This window comes from Bombina bombina, chromosome 4, assembly GCF_027579735.1.
Source record: "Bombina bombina isolate aBomBom1 chromosome 4, aBomBom1.pri, whole genome shotgun sequence".
Classification (NCBI taxonomy): domain Eukaryota; kingdom Metazoa; phylum Chordata; class Amphibia; order Anura; family Bombinatoridae; genus Bombina; species Bombina bombina.
The window spans coordinates 1,199,688,240-1,199,701,923 of NC_069502.1; positions in this window are offsets into that span (position 1 = coordinate 1,199,688,240).

Consider the following 13,684-nt stretch of genomic DNA (forward strand, 5'->3'; position numbering starts at 1 on the left):
TTTTTGTGTGTCTGCCTCTGACAACAGCGATGCCATTTGCAACCTGTGCCAAAAGAAACTGAGTCATGGGAAGTCCAACAGCCACCTAGGTACAACTGCTTTGCAAAGGCACATGGTCTCCCATCACAAAGGCCGATGGGAAGAACACATGAGTAGAAGCAGCACACAAAGTGAAAGCCGCCCTCCTCCTACTGCTCCAGCATCTTCAGCCACGTCAAACAGTGCTGTCCTCCTTGCCCCCTCTCAACCATCCTCCACTCAGTCTCTCTTACGTAGCAGTTCCTGGTCATCTGCCCACAGTCAGGTGTCTGTCAAGGACATGTTTGAGCGTAAGAAGCCAATTTCTCAAAGTCACCCCCTTGCCCGGCATCTGACAGCTGGCTTGTCTGAACTCTTAGCCCGCCAGCTTTTACCATACAAGCTGGTGGAGTCTGATGCTTTCAAAAAATTTGTATCTATTGCAGGGCTCAAAATTTCAGGTCCTAAGCTACTAGCCAGGCCAAAAATGTTACTCGCCACTTCTGATCCCACCCATTACCCGCCCACTGCATACCCAGGCCACGCCTACTCACCCACCCACTGCATACCCACGTCAGGCCCACTACTTCAACCATTCTTTTCAGCGCCCACATTTAATTAGGAGCTAGTGGCACACACACTGAAACAGAGAACACACACACACTGTGACAGAGGGAACACACACAAACACACACACTGTGACAGAGGAAACACACACACACACACACTGTGACAGGGAGCACACACACACTGTGACAAGGGGCACACACACACACACTGTGACAGGGAGCACACACACACTGTTAGGGAGCATACACTGTGACAGAGGGAACACACACACACAAACTGTGACAGGGAGCACACACACACTGTGACAGGGAGCACACACACACTGTGACAGGGAGCACACACACACTGTGACAGCGAGCACACACACACTGTGACAGCGAGCACACACACACTGTGACAGGGAGCACACACACACACTCTGTGACAGGGAGCACACACACACACACACTATGACAGGGAGCACACACACACACACACACTGTGAAAGGGAGCACACACACACACTGTGACAGGGAGCACACACACACACACTGTGACAGGGAGCACACACACATACTGACAGGGAGCACACACACACACACACTGTGACAGGGAGCACACACACACACTGTGACAGGGAGCACACACACACACTTTGACAGGGAGCACTCACACACACACACACTGTGACAGGGAGCACACACACACACACACTGTGACAGGGAGCACACACACACTGTGACAGGGAGCACACACACACTGTGACAGGGAGCACACACACACACTGTGACAGGGAGCACACACACACTGTGGCAGGGAGCACACACACACACACACATTGACAGGGAGCACATACACACACACACTGTGACAGGGAGCACACACACACTGTGGCAGGGAGCACACGTTTCAATACCGTGTTAACTCTGTAGACTGTAGAAATATTGCTAGGTATAAGTTATTTTTATAGATTTATACATAGTCACATTCATGTTCGCACAACCAGAGGGGAGGGGACTTTCTCCAGTTCTGTTTCCAGACATGTCTTTGCGAGAGGTAAGCTTCTTGTTTTACACTGAAAAGGGGCTGTCTGCTGTTTGTTTCAGTTCAGCACTATTCCCTGCTTACACAGGCTACTACTTCCGCATGGGTTAAAAAGTGTTTAGTAGGGAGGGGTTGCTGTGTGTACATTTGTGCTGCAGTATTTGCCAGCATTTAACCCATTGACTGCTAGAGATGGTTTTTTTAGCCCTACATGACAAAACTGCTGTAAATTTACAACTGTGGTGTGACGTATTTTTTAGGTGACCGGGTCCTGTGCACTGCTAGCCCGCAGCAGGGCTAACAGTGGGAACAATCTACCTGCCCGGTGCCAGGAACTGCTCTACTCACTTGTTCCTGAGTCTCCTGGATGCGACACCCCTCTCCTTGTCACACTTACTGCCACATTGAAGCCGCCACCGGTCCGGTCCACACTCCACTCGCTAGCTTACAAATTCCCACTTTGAATTGAGCGCGTTCAGCGCTGCCCTGCATCCTGACCTGCATCCTGACCTGATCTGACAATGAAGTGGGCGTGACCAGGCCCGCCACAATCAACAAGCATGGCGGTGATGTGTGAGGATGGCAGGGGGTAGAAGACGTCTGTGGAGATTATCAGACTCAGTGCGGGCTCTCTAATTAGGCGGCTGCTTCAGAGCTGCCACTGCCTGGGAAACCACTCTTTAATTAGTGAGCCAGATCATTAGTGAGCCAGATCTGCAACATGAGTTTCCACCCTGCTGAACTAAAACTTTCTCGCCACTGCATAAATTTCACTCGCCAAATGCGAGTTGGCGAGTGGAATTTTTGAGCCTTGATCTATTGGGACACCGCAGTGGAAGGTACCTGGCAGAAATTTCTTTTCACAAAAGGCAATCCCAAACCTGTACTCTGTTGTGAGAAAGGAAGTTATGGCATGTCTGGCACACAGCGTTGGGGCAAGGGTCCATATGACCACGGATAGCTGGTCTGCAAAGCATGGTCAGGGCAGGTATATCACCTACTGTCAAGGATTAGTAGGTTAAAGATTTTTCAACTATTGCTGTGGATCTACAGCTGCGGATCAGATGTAATGTTTCACTCAGCACTTAATTAACATATGATGATGTTAACCATAATGGGGCTCAGAGTGAGTTAATAAACTTTAAGTCTATGTGGAGACTTGGGGAAAATTAAAGGAGTAACTTAATATGTTAAGTATCCATTAAGAAACAAATATTTACAAAGTAATTCTTTCTGATGATTTGTGGAAAAGTATCAGTTCATATGTATCACAATACAATCAATGCAGCAGTTCCTCTGTGCCCAATAATTAGTGAGGTGTGCGCCAAAGATTTAAAGTCACAAATAGATGTTACACACCTCTGTTAGCTGTAGCGAGTGAGTCGCAGGTTACCTGTTGAATCGGCTGAGAGCAGAGAACTCGAGCGGCACTCGAGACAACAGCTGTTAGGCGGTGAGTGACAGCTTACTGAAACAGGTTGCGGTTGGCGTCTGACGTCACAGGACTGAAGTCCGCGGAAGAATTAAACTCACAAATCTTCCGGTAAGGATGCAAAGGCACACAGAGGTTTGAAGTATAATCCTGGCTTGATATTATAAGTGGAGATGTAACAGAAATGTATGCCGTTACCAAAGTAGTGAAAACAGAACACCGTAACAGGGTGTCAGTTCCCCTTGAATAAAGTTTAAACTATTTTCCAATAAGTTAGCTTGGAATAAGCAGGAGCTCAGTCTGTAGCAGAGTTACCTAGGGATAAAACTCAATTACTAAGCACCTGGCTGGCGTCAGGAGAAAGCTTAAATAGGCTAGGAGGAACTAAAAGGTAAAGGTGGTATTGGTAATTGTATGACACTAAACATAAGGTGGTATAGTGAGTTCTGACAGATTGCCCCCTTCACTCAAGCCGTCCCACGGCTTGTAAACAAGGTCTATGGGGATTCCTTGAATGGAAGCGAGACACCAATCTGGGAGCGTTCACAAGATTATGGGGTTCCCATGTGTCTTCGTCTGAGGAGTACCCCTTCCAACTGACAAGGTATTGTAGATCCCCTTTATATAAGCGCGAATCCAAAATATCCTTCACTTCATAAACGTTAGGGTCTAAAGACTGAGCTTCAGGAGGTAGTAGTTAAGTACCAGTGTTTTTTGCAGGTTTCAATAAGGAGACGTGGAATGTAGGATGGATGGCAAGAGTGGCAGGAAGTTGTAAAGTAACAGCATTTTGGTTGATGATACGTATAATACGAAATGGTCCTATAAAGAGGCTTGCTAGTTTCTTGCTTGGGGTCTGCAATTTTAGATTTTTTGTAGATAGCCAGACCCAGTCTCCGATTGAATACGGTGGAGATGGCCTTCTTCTGAGGTCATAGTACTTCTTTTGTGTCTCCTGAGCTGTTTGTAGATTCCTTTGTAAGAGTTGCCAGTTTTCAGTAAGTCTATCAGTTAGATCCTCCACATTTGGGTTTAGAGAAGATTCTTTTGTTGAGAGACTAATCTTTGGGTGGTATGCATAATTCGCGAAGAATGGTGATATCTTACTGGACGAATTGAGAGAGTTGTTATATGCGAATTCTGCAGTTGAAAGGAAATTCTTCCAGTCTGTTTGGTGGTAGGCACAGTAGCAGCGCAGATACTGCTCGAGCCACTGGTTTAAGCGCTCTGTTTGGCCATTAGTCTGGGGGTGGTAAGCGGTGGTATAACGGTGTTCAATCTGTAACTTGTTGCAGAGGTTCTTCCAGAAACGAGAGGTGAATTGAGTTCCCCTGTCAGAAGTAAGGATTTCTGGTATCCCATGTAGTTTAATAATGTTGTCAATAAATAGTTGTGCGGTTTCAGCTGAGGTTGGCAATTTGTGGTGCGGTATAAAATGAGCCATCTTGGTAAACAAGTCGATAACTACCATTAAGGTGTTCATTCCAGCTGAAGTAGATAATTCAATGATAAAATCTATACCTAGATGAGTCCAGGGTCTTTGGGGAACTTGTATGGGCATCAGCAATCCAAAAGGAGGACGTCTCTCCGATTTTGAGGTGATACATCTAGTGCAACTTTGTACATAGTTATGAACATCCACTGCCATATGTGGCCACCAATAAGTCCTTGATATGAGGTTTAGAGTTCTTTGAATACCAGGGTGTCCAGAAAGAGGGGAATTATGATGTTCCTTCATCAGATTTTGTCTTAATTGCTCAGGTATATATAATTTATCTGATTTGTAATATAGACCATCATTTCCTAGTGTTATTTCTTTAGGTAAATCTTGTTCAGCATGTATGGCCTTTTGATAAACGGATTCAGAAGATGATGTGATGCCTAAGAACTTCTCGTGGGGTATCATCACTGTAGGGTTATCTTCCGAAGTTGGTTTAGGGTCTCTTCGGGAGAGAGCGTCCGCCTTTCCATTACGGTTAGCTGGTCTGTAAATGATCTGAAAATGAAATCTGCTAAAGTAAAGACTCCACCTCACTTGTCTAGCAGAGAGGGTCTTATTTCTCTGGAGGTATTCCAAATTTTTGTGGTTGGTGTAGACTATAACAGGTAAGAGTGTATCCTCTAGAGGATGCCTCCAGTATTAAAAAGCTCTTTTAATGGAAAGTAACTCCTTTTCCCCGATCGGGTAATTCCTTTCAGGAGGCGACATAATTTTCGAATAGAAGGCTATAGGGTGCAGAGGTTGGGTTAAACTTTCTCTTTGGGATAAGACAGCTCCTAAGGCATAGTCTGAGGAGTCCACTTCAAGGTAATACTGTAAAGCAGGATCAGGGTGACGCAATATTGGAGCTGTTGTGAAGGAGTGTTTTAAGAAATCAAATGCTTCATTGGCCTTTGAGTTCCACCGATAGGTAGTTGTACTGCCCGTAAGGATGGTGAGAGGTTTAACGATAGAGGAATAATTTTTGATAAATTTTCGATAGTAGTTGCTGAAACCTAAGAAGCGTTGGAGATCCTTTCGGGTTTGTGGGATAGGCCAATCTTTTACTGCTTCAACCTTGTCTTGTTGCATCTCGATGCCTTCAGAGGAGATGTTGTAACCAAGGAAAGATATCTTTTGAGTGTGAAATAAGCATTTCTCAGCCTTTGCATAAAGTCGATGTACCTGTAATCTTGAGAGCACCCAGCTGACATGCTTAATATGATCTTGAAGGTTTTGGGAGTAGATCAGGATGTCATCCAGATAAACTACGACACAGATGTCTAACAGGTCTCTGAAGACATCGTTGATGTAGTGTTGAAAGGTAGCTGGTGCATTGGTAAGGCCAAATGGTATAACTAGGTACTCATACAGACCGTATCGAGTCCTAAAAGCAGTCAACCACTCATCTCCCTCTCTTATGCGTATGAGGTTGTAGGCCCCCCTGAGATCTAATTTGGTGAAAATCTTAGCTATGAGCTCGGGTATTAATGGGAGAGGATACCTATTCTTAACAGTGATTTTGTTAAGGTCTCTGTAGTCTATGATCGGACGTAATGATTGATCTTTGTTTTTGACAAAGAACATTCCTGCACCAGCAGGAGATACCGAGGGTCTGATGAATCCCTTCTTAAGGTTCTCGTCTAAATAAGCTTTTAAATGTTCACGCTCAGGTTGACTCAACGGGTATAAGTGACCATAAGGTATAGTTGCACCAGGTTTAAGGTCTATGGGGCAGTCATAACTGCGGTGCGGTGGCAAGTTTTCTGCCTCACGTTTGCTAAATACTTCTATATATTGGGTATACTCCTTAGGAATGATAGGCAACTCCTCAGCTACCTGTATTACATGTGTGGGAGATGTACAGGTACTCTTACAATATGGGGAGTCTAAAGTGAGTTTTAATGTCTTCCAGACTATCGTGGGTTCATGCAAGCGTATCCACTGTATACCTAAACCACAGGAAAAAGAGGAGAAGGCAAAACATCAAAGCGAATATATTCATGATGATTTTCTTGTGTGGTAACCAATAAAGGAACAGTATGATGTGTTATTGGACCGCTAGATATGTATGTGCCATCAACCACCCGAATAGAGACAGGAGTGGTTTTTCTTTCAAGTGCTATTTTATTTATTTTCACAATGGTAGAATCTATATGATTCCCGTGGGCCCCGGTGTCAACAATAGCCTCAGTGGTTAGGCGTCTACGTTCCCACTGCAAAGAGAGAGAGATGATACAGTAAATAGGGTTATTCTGCTTTGAGGTAGAAATGTTAGTCATAATGCACTTACTTTTCTTATTCTTTTGTAGCAGTGGACATTCCTTTACGGAATGGGAAGGATTAGCACAGTATAGGCAGAGTGCTAGAGTTTTGCGTCTCTGCTTTTCTTCTAGTGACAGAGGACCTCTTAGAACTCCAATCTCCATCGGCTCTTGAGTGGAACTACTGGTAGCCCCATGGGGTATGGGAGGTGTAGGTCTCCGGTAGATAACTTCAGAACCGTGTCTTTCACTTCTCCTTTCCCTGAGACGCCTGTCTATTTGTATGGACAGCCTCATCAGACCTTTCAAGGTGTCTGGTAAAACCACTCTAGCCAACTCATCCTTAATGGACTCAGAGAGACCCAGCCTGAATTGGTTTCTAAGAGCTATTTGATTCCATTGGGAGTCTGTAGAGAACTGCTTAAATTCTGTGATATACAACTCAACTGGTTTAGAACCTTGTCGTAAAGCTCTCATCTTAGTTTCAGCTGTAATTTGTGAATTAGTATCCAAGTACAATTCATCCATGGCAGTGAGGAAATCTGGTAGGGAAGTGAGAATAGGATTGTGTGTTTCATAAAACGAGTCTGCCCAGATCCTGGGTTCACCACGCAGAAAAGATATCATTGTCAAAACTTTCAGGTGATCACTAGGATAAGTTTTAGGTTTGAGTGTGAAAAGCAACATGCATGCATTCTTAAATTGACGATATAGGCGTCTGTCGCCTGAAAAGAAATCAGGAGATGCTATCTGAGGTTCAGGTTGGCTCACCGGAGGTGGTGTTGTAACCTTCACAGTGTCTCTGATAACCCTTCTCAAAGTTTCATTCTCCACTTGTAAGGCACTCATGGCCTGTCCTAGTTGATCTACCTTTTGCGAAAGATTGTAAACAATTTGCGGCAGATCCGCTGGATCCATTATTCAGGCTTAGTAATTCTGTCAAGGATTAGTAGGTTAAAGATTTTTCAACTATTGCTGTGGATCTACAGCTGCGGATCAGATGTAATGTTTCACTCAGCACTTAATTAACATATGATGATGTTAACCATAATGGGGCTCAGAGTGAGTTAATAAACTTTAAGTCTATGTGGAGACTTGGGGAAAATTAAAGGAGTAACTTAATATGTTAAGTATCCATTAAGAAACAAATATTTACAAAGTAATTCTTTCTGATGATTTGTGGAAAAGTATCAGTTCATATGTATCACAATACAATCAATGCAGCAGTTCCTCTGTGCCCAATAATTAGTGAGGTGTGCGCCAAAGATTTAAAGTCACAAATAGATGTTACACACCTCTGTTAGCTGTAGCGAGTGAGTCGCAGGTTACCTGTTGAATCGGCTGAGAGCAGAGAACTCGAGCGGCACTCGAGACAACAGCTGTTAGGCGGTGAGTGACAGCTTACTGAAACAGGTTGCGGTTGGCGTCTGACGTCACAGGACTGAAGTCCGCGGAAGAATTAAACTCACAAATCTTCCGGTAAGGATGCAAAGGCACACAGAGGTTTGAAGTATAATCCTGGCTTGATATTATAAGTGGAGATGTAACAGAAATGTATGCCGTTACCAAAGTAGTGAAAACAGAACACCGTAACAGGGTGTCAGTTCCCCTTGAATAAAGTTTAAACTATTTTCCAATAAGTTAGCTTGGAATAAGCAGGAGCTCAGTCTGTAGCAGAGTTACCTAGGGATAAAACTCAATTACTAAGCACCTGGCTGGCGTCAGGAGAAAGCTTAAATAGGCTAGGAGGAACTAAAAGGTAAAGGTGGTATTGGTAATTGTATGACACTAAACATAAGGTGGTATAGTGAGTTCTGACACCTACACTGTGCATTGGGTAAACCTGCTGACTTCTGACAAGCATGGAATGCTTGGCTCTGCAGAAGAGTTGGTGACACCGCCACAACTTGCAGGCAGGCCTGCTGCTACCTCCTCTACTCCTCCTACTCCATCCTCTTCCATAACCTCTTCCTCGGCTGAGTCCTCTTCAACTTCTGCATCTTGCTCCACATCTATGGCACCCCCCCAGCTCCCCAGGTACTATGCTACATCCCGGGTACGGCAGTGTCACGCCGTCTTGGGGTTGACTTGCCTGAAAGTGGAGAGTCACACCGCACCAGCACTCCTGACCGCCCTGAACGCACAGGTGTATCAGTGGCTGACTCCGCACCAACTGGAGATTGGCAAGGTTGTTTCTGACAATGGAAGTAATTTGGTGGCGGCATTGAAATTGGGCAAGTTGACACATGTGCCGTGCATGGCACATGTGTGTAATGTGATTATACAACGATTTGTCCATAAGTACCCAGGCTTACAGGACGTCCTGAAGCAGGCCAGGAAGGTGTGTGGCCATTTCAGGCGTTCCTACATGGCCATGGCGCACTTGTCTGATATCCAGCGTCGAAACAACCTGCCAGTGAGGCGCTTGATTTGCGACAGCCCGACACGGTGGAATTCAACACTCCTAATGTTTGACCGCCTGCTCCAACAAGAAAAAGCTGTTAATGAGTATTTGTATGACCGGGGTGCTAGGCCAGCCTCTGGGGAGCTGGGGATATTTTTGCCAAATTACTGGACGCTCATGCGCAATGCCTGTAGGCTCATGCGTCCTTTTGAGGAGGTGACAAACCTTGTCAGTTGCACCGAAGGCACCATCAGCGACATCATACCATTTGTTTTCTTCCTGGAGCGTGCCCTGCGAAGAGTGCTGGATCAGGCAGTAGATGAGCGTGAAGAGGAAGCGGGAGAGTTGTGGTGTCCATCACCCCCGCAAACAGCCGAATCAGCATTGCTTGCTGGACCTGCGGCAACGCAGGAAGAGGATTGTGAGGAAGAGGAGTCAGAGGAGGAATGTGGCTTTGGGGAGGATGAGGAGGAGGAAGACCGAGCACAACAGTCATCCCAGGGTGCTCGTTGTTGTCACCTCTCTGGTACCCGTGGTGTTGTACGTGGCTGGGGGGAAGAAGATACCATCAGTGAGATCAGTGAGGAGGAGGAACGCGACATGATTAGCTCAGCATCCAACCTTGTTCAAATGGGTTCTTTCATGCTGTCGTGCCTGTTAAGGGACCCTCGTATAAAAAAGCTGAAGGAGACCTGTACTGGGTGTCCACGCTCCTCGACCCCCGGTATAAGCATAAAGTGCCTGAAATGTTACCAAATTCCCGCAAGTCGGAAAGGATGGAGCATTTTCATAATAAATTAAAAACTATGCTTTACACAGCGTATAAGGGTGATGTTACAGCACCACAGGAATGTAACAGGGGAAGAGATGAAATTAATCCTCCTCCCACGACCACTGCGGCAAGGACCGGGCGCTTTCCTGACGTCTTGTTGATGGAGGACATGAGTACCTTTTTAACTCCCATGCACCATCAGAGCCTTTCGGGATCCAGCCTTAGAGAAAGACTCAACCGACAGGTAGCAGACTACCTATCTTTAACTGCGGATCTCGACACTCTCAGGAGCGATGGACCCCTTGACTACTGGGTGTGCAGGCTGGACTTGTGGCCTGAGCTATCCCAATTTGCAATGGAACTTCTGGCCTGCCCCGCTTCAAGTGTCCTGTCCGAAAGGACTTTTAGTGCAGCAGGAGGTTTTGTCACTGAGAAGAGAAGTCGCCTAGGTCAAAAAAGCCTTGACTATCTCACTTTTATAAAAATGAATGAGGGCTGGATCCCGAAGGGACTGACATTGGGCGATACATTTGAATAAAAAACTACTGATGATGATATGAGCTGGCTTGGGCTACAACTGGTACACAGGCTGGCATTTTTTTTTTGGTTATAAAGGACTTGCTTGACTTATCCTCCAACAACTAGTGTTCAAGCCACAAGTTTTTAGGGCACTTTATAAATGTTTTACAAACATTGATTTTTCTGGCCGCTGCTACAGCAGTTGCTACAACAATACCCCAATTTTTCAGTCATTTGTACATTCCTAATTTTTCTGACCTCTGCTGCATCTCTGTGGGTACAAAACTCAAATAAAAAAAATAAGGCACATAACACTAGTGATTAAACTGTTACAAATTGTACAACTTTACACACCACTCATATCCGGTGGACCATTCAATTGAACGCAAAATGCAACAAATTTGAAAGAGTAGGACCGACCAAGCATCTTTATCCATCTCTTGGTTGCTCTAAATTATCTCCGTGTTCCATCTATGCCATACCTGTACTCTATTGTGCAAAAGGGTGGCATATGTTGTGTTTCATGCTGTTGTGCCTGTTGCGGGTCTTGCCCATGATATAAAAAGGCTGAAGGAGAACGACCTGTAGTAATGGGTGCCCCATCCAGTTTTTAGAAAAATGTTCCTGGTTCCTCTCAATTATCTTTGGGTTTCTAAAATGGATGCCATACCTGTACTCGCTTGTGCAAAAGGATGGCATATGTGGTGGTGTTTCCTGCAGTTGTTTCTGTTGAGGGTGCTGGACCCTCTTATAAAAAAGCTGAAGGAGAACGACCTGGAGTGGGAGTCCAAGCATGGTTTTTGGGGCTATTTCACTTTTACAAACAATTATCTGTGGGTTTCACAAATCAATGCTGTACCAGTACTCTATTGTTCCAAAGTATGCCATATGTTCTCTTTCCTGCTGGTATTTTGTTTGAGGGTCCTGGACACTCTTATAAAAAGGCCTAAGGTGAAAGAGGTGTACTGGGTGTCCACTCATTTTTATTTTCTATTTCTCATTTGAGCAAAATTATCTCTGGTTTTGTAAAATCAATGCCGTACCTGTACTCTATTGTTCAAAAGGATGCCATACGTCCTCTTTCCTGCTGGTGTTTTTTTTGAGTGTCCAGGACCCTCTTATAAAAAGGCCTAAGGAGAAAGAGGTGTACTGAGTGTCCATTGAATCATTTTTTTTATTCAAATTTCCATTTGCAAAAAATTATCTATGGGTTTCTAAAATAAATGCCTTTCCTGTACTCTATTGTTCAAAAGTATGCCATATGTCCTCTTTCCTGCTGGTGTTTTTTTTGAGGGTCCAGGACCCTCTTATAAAAATGCCTAAGGAGAAAGAGGTGTACTGGCTGTCCATTGAATCTTTTTTTTTATTCAAATTTCCATTTAAAAAAAAAATTCTATGGGTTTCTAAAATCAATGCCTTTCCTGTACTCTATTGTTCAAAAGTATGCCATATGCCCTCTTTCCTGCTGGTTTTTTGTTTGAGGGTCCTGGACAGGGCCATCTTTAATATTGACTGGACCCCGGGCAAACATTTTCTTGGGCCCCCCCTCCCATGCAATTTCGCTCTCCACCCCAACATCCCAAAAAACAACTAAATCAAATTTTTTTTTAATTTTTTTTTTTCAAATTATTAGCCCAGCAGTGGATCATACATTGCTGGTCTAATCATTAAAAAAAAAATTGCAATATGTGAAACTGGACCTAAGCAGTACTAATAAGTAAATAAATATATAAATTCCTCCACTTTGGATTAATTTAATATGCTTTTGAATGTGATTCTGGTGTGAGGTTAGCTGGTTAAAGAGATTTAGAGCAGCCAACAGGAGCAAAGCAAGGTAAAGACTGAGGCGGAAGCATAGAGGTGCAGAAAGATATAAGTTTACTGACTGGAACAGTAGAACTACTATGGGAAGCTGTAAAATCTGAAACAGAGAGAAATAAAAACTATAAAAATAAACCTTACCTTAATGTGTGAAGTATCAGCATGACACTATACATCAGCCACAGCAGCACATGTCACTACTTTGCTAGGAACAAGTTCCCTCTCATCCTGCACTAGACAATGCTGCATGGGGGAGGGGCATGTGTACACTCACTTATTCTTCCCACTGACACCTTTCTACAAAGCACTGTTTTCCTAACAAACTTCAGTTAGTTGACCTTAGAGCCACAGCAGAAAGAGCAGGGATAAGGGGACCAGCAGACTGCATGTTGTCTGCCCGAGGCTGCATGGATACAGACGAGTCACACAGCCTCAAGACTGAAGAGAGCAGTGTGTGCAGCTGCACAGATGCTCAAATCCTCACGTGCCTGACACTCCAGCTTTCGGCTGCATGCGCCTATAGTCAGCCCTACCCAGAAACAATCCCCACCACCAGAGCAGTTACATGGTAACAGTGGTAACCCCAGCACAACCTTTTCTGATGCAGTGGGATTGACTGGATGCCTAGTTAGGGCTTAGCATCCAGTGCTGCACAGTGCACATCTAAAACAGCACATGGCACTAGCTTGGAATGTCACATGACATTGGCACGGTCTGGCACCTTTTCTCACAAATAAATATAAGCAGAGAATGTTTGACTGTGACAATATTAGGACTGACTGTGTGTGTCCCCCATGTTACATGATATCAGCAGTCTGGCATGAACTTAAAAAAAAATATATATTTTTTTTTTTAGGACTATAGGGCCCCTCAACAAAGACTGGGCCCAGGGCAGCTGCCCCTTTTGCCCTGTGTTAAAGACGGTCCTGGTCCTGGACCCTCTTATAAAAAGGCCTTATGGATAAAGAATTGTACTGGGTGTCCATCCAATCATTTTTTTTAGTTAAAATTCACGGTTGCAAAAAATTATCCCCGGGTTTCTAAAATCAATGCCTTTCCTATAATCTTTTTTTCACAAAGGATGCCATATGTCCTCTTTCCTACTGCTGTTTTGTTGAGTGTCCTGGAGCCTCTGCTAAAAAGGCCTAAGGATAAAGAAGTGTAATGGGTGTCTATTCAATGTTTTTTTAGATTTCCCGGTTGTAACAAATTTTTTCTGTCTTTCAAAAATCAATGCCTTTCCTGTAATCTATTTTTCAAAAGGATGCCATATGTCCTATTTCATGCTGTTCTTTCTGTTGAGGCTCCGGGACACTCTTATAAAAAGGACTAAGGATAAAGAAGTGTACTGGGTGTTCAATCAATGTTTTTTTTCTATTTC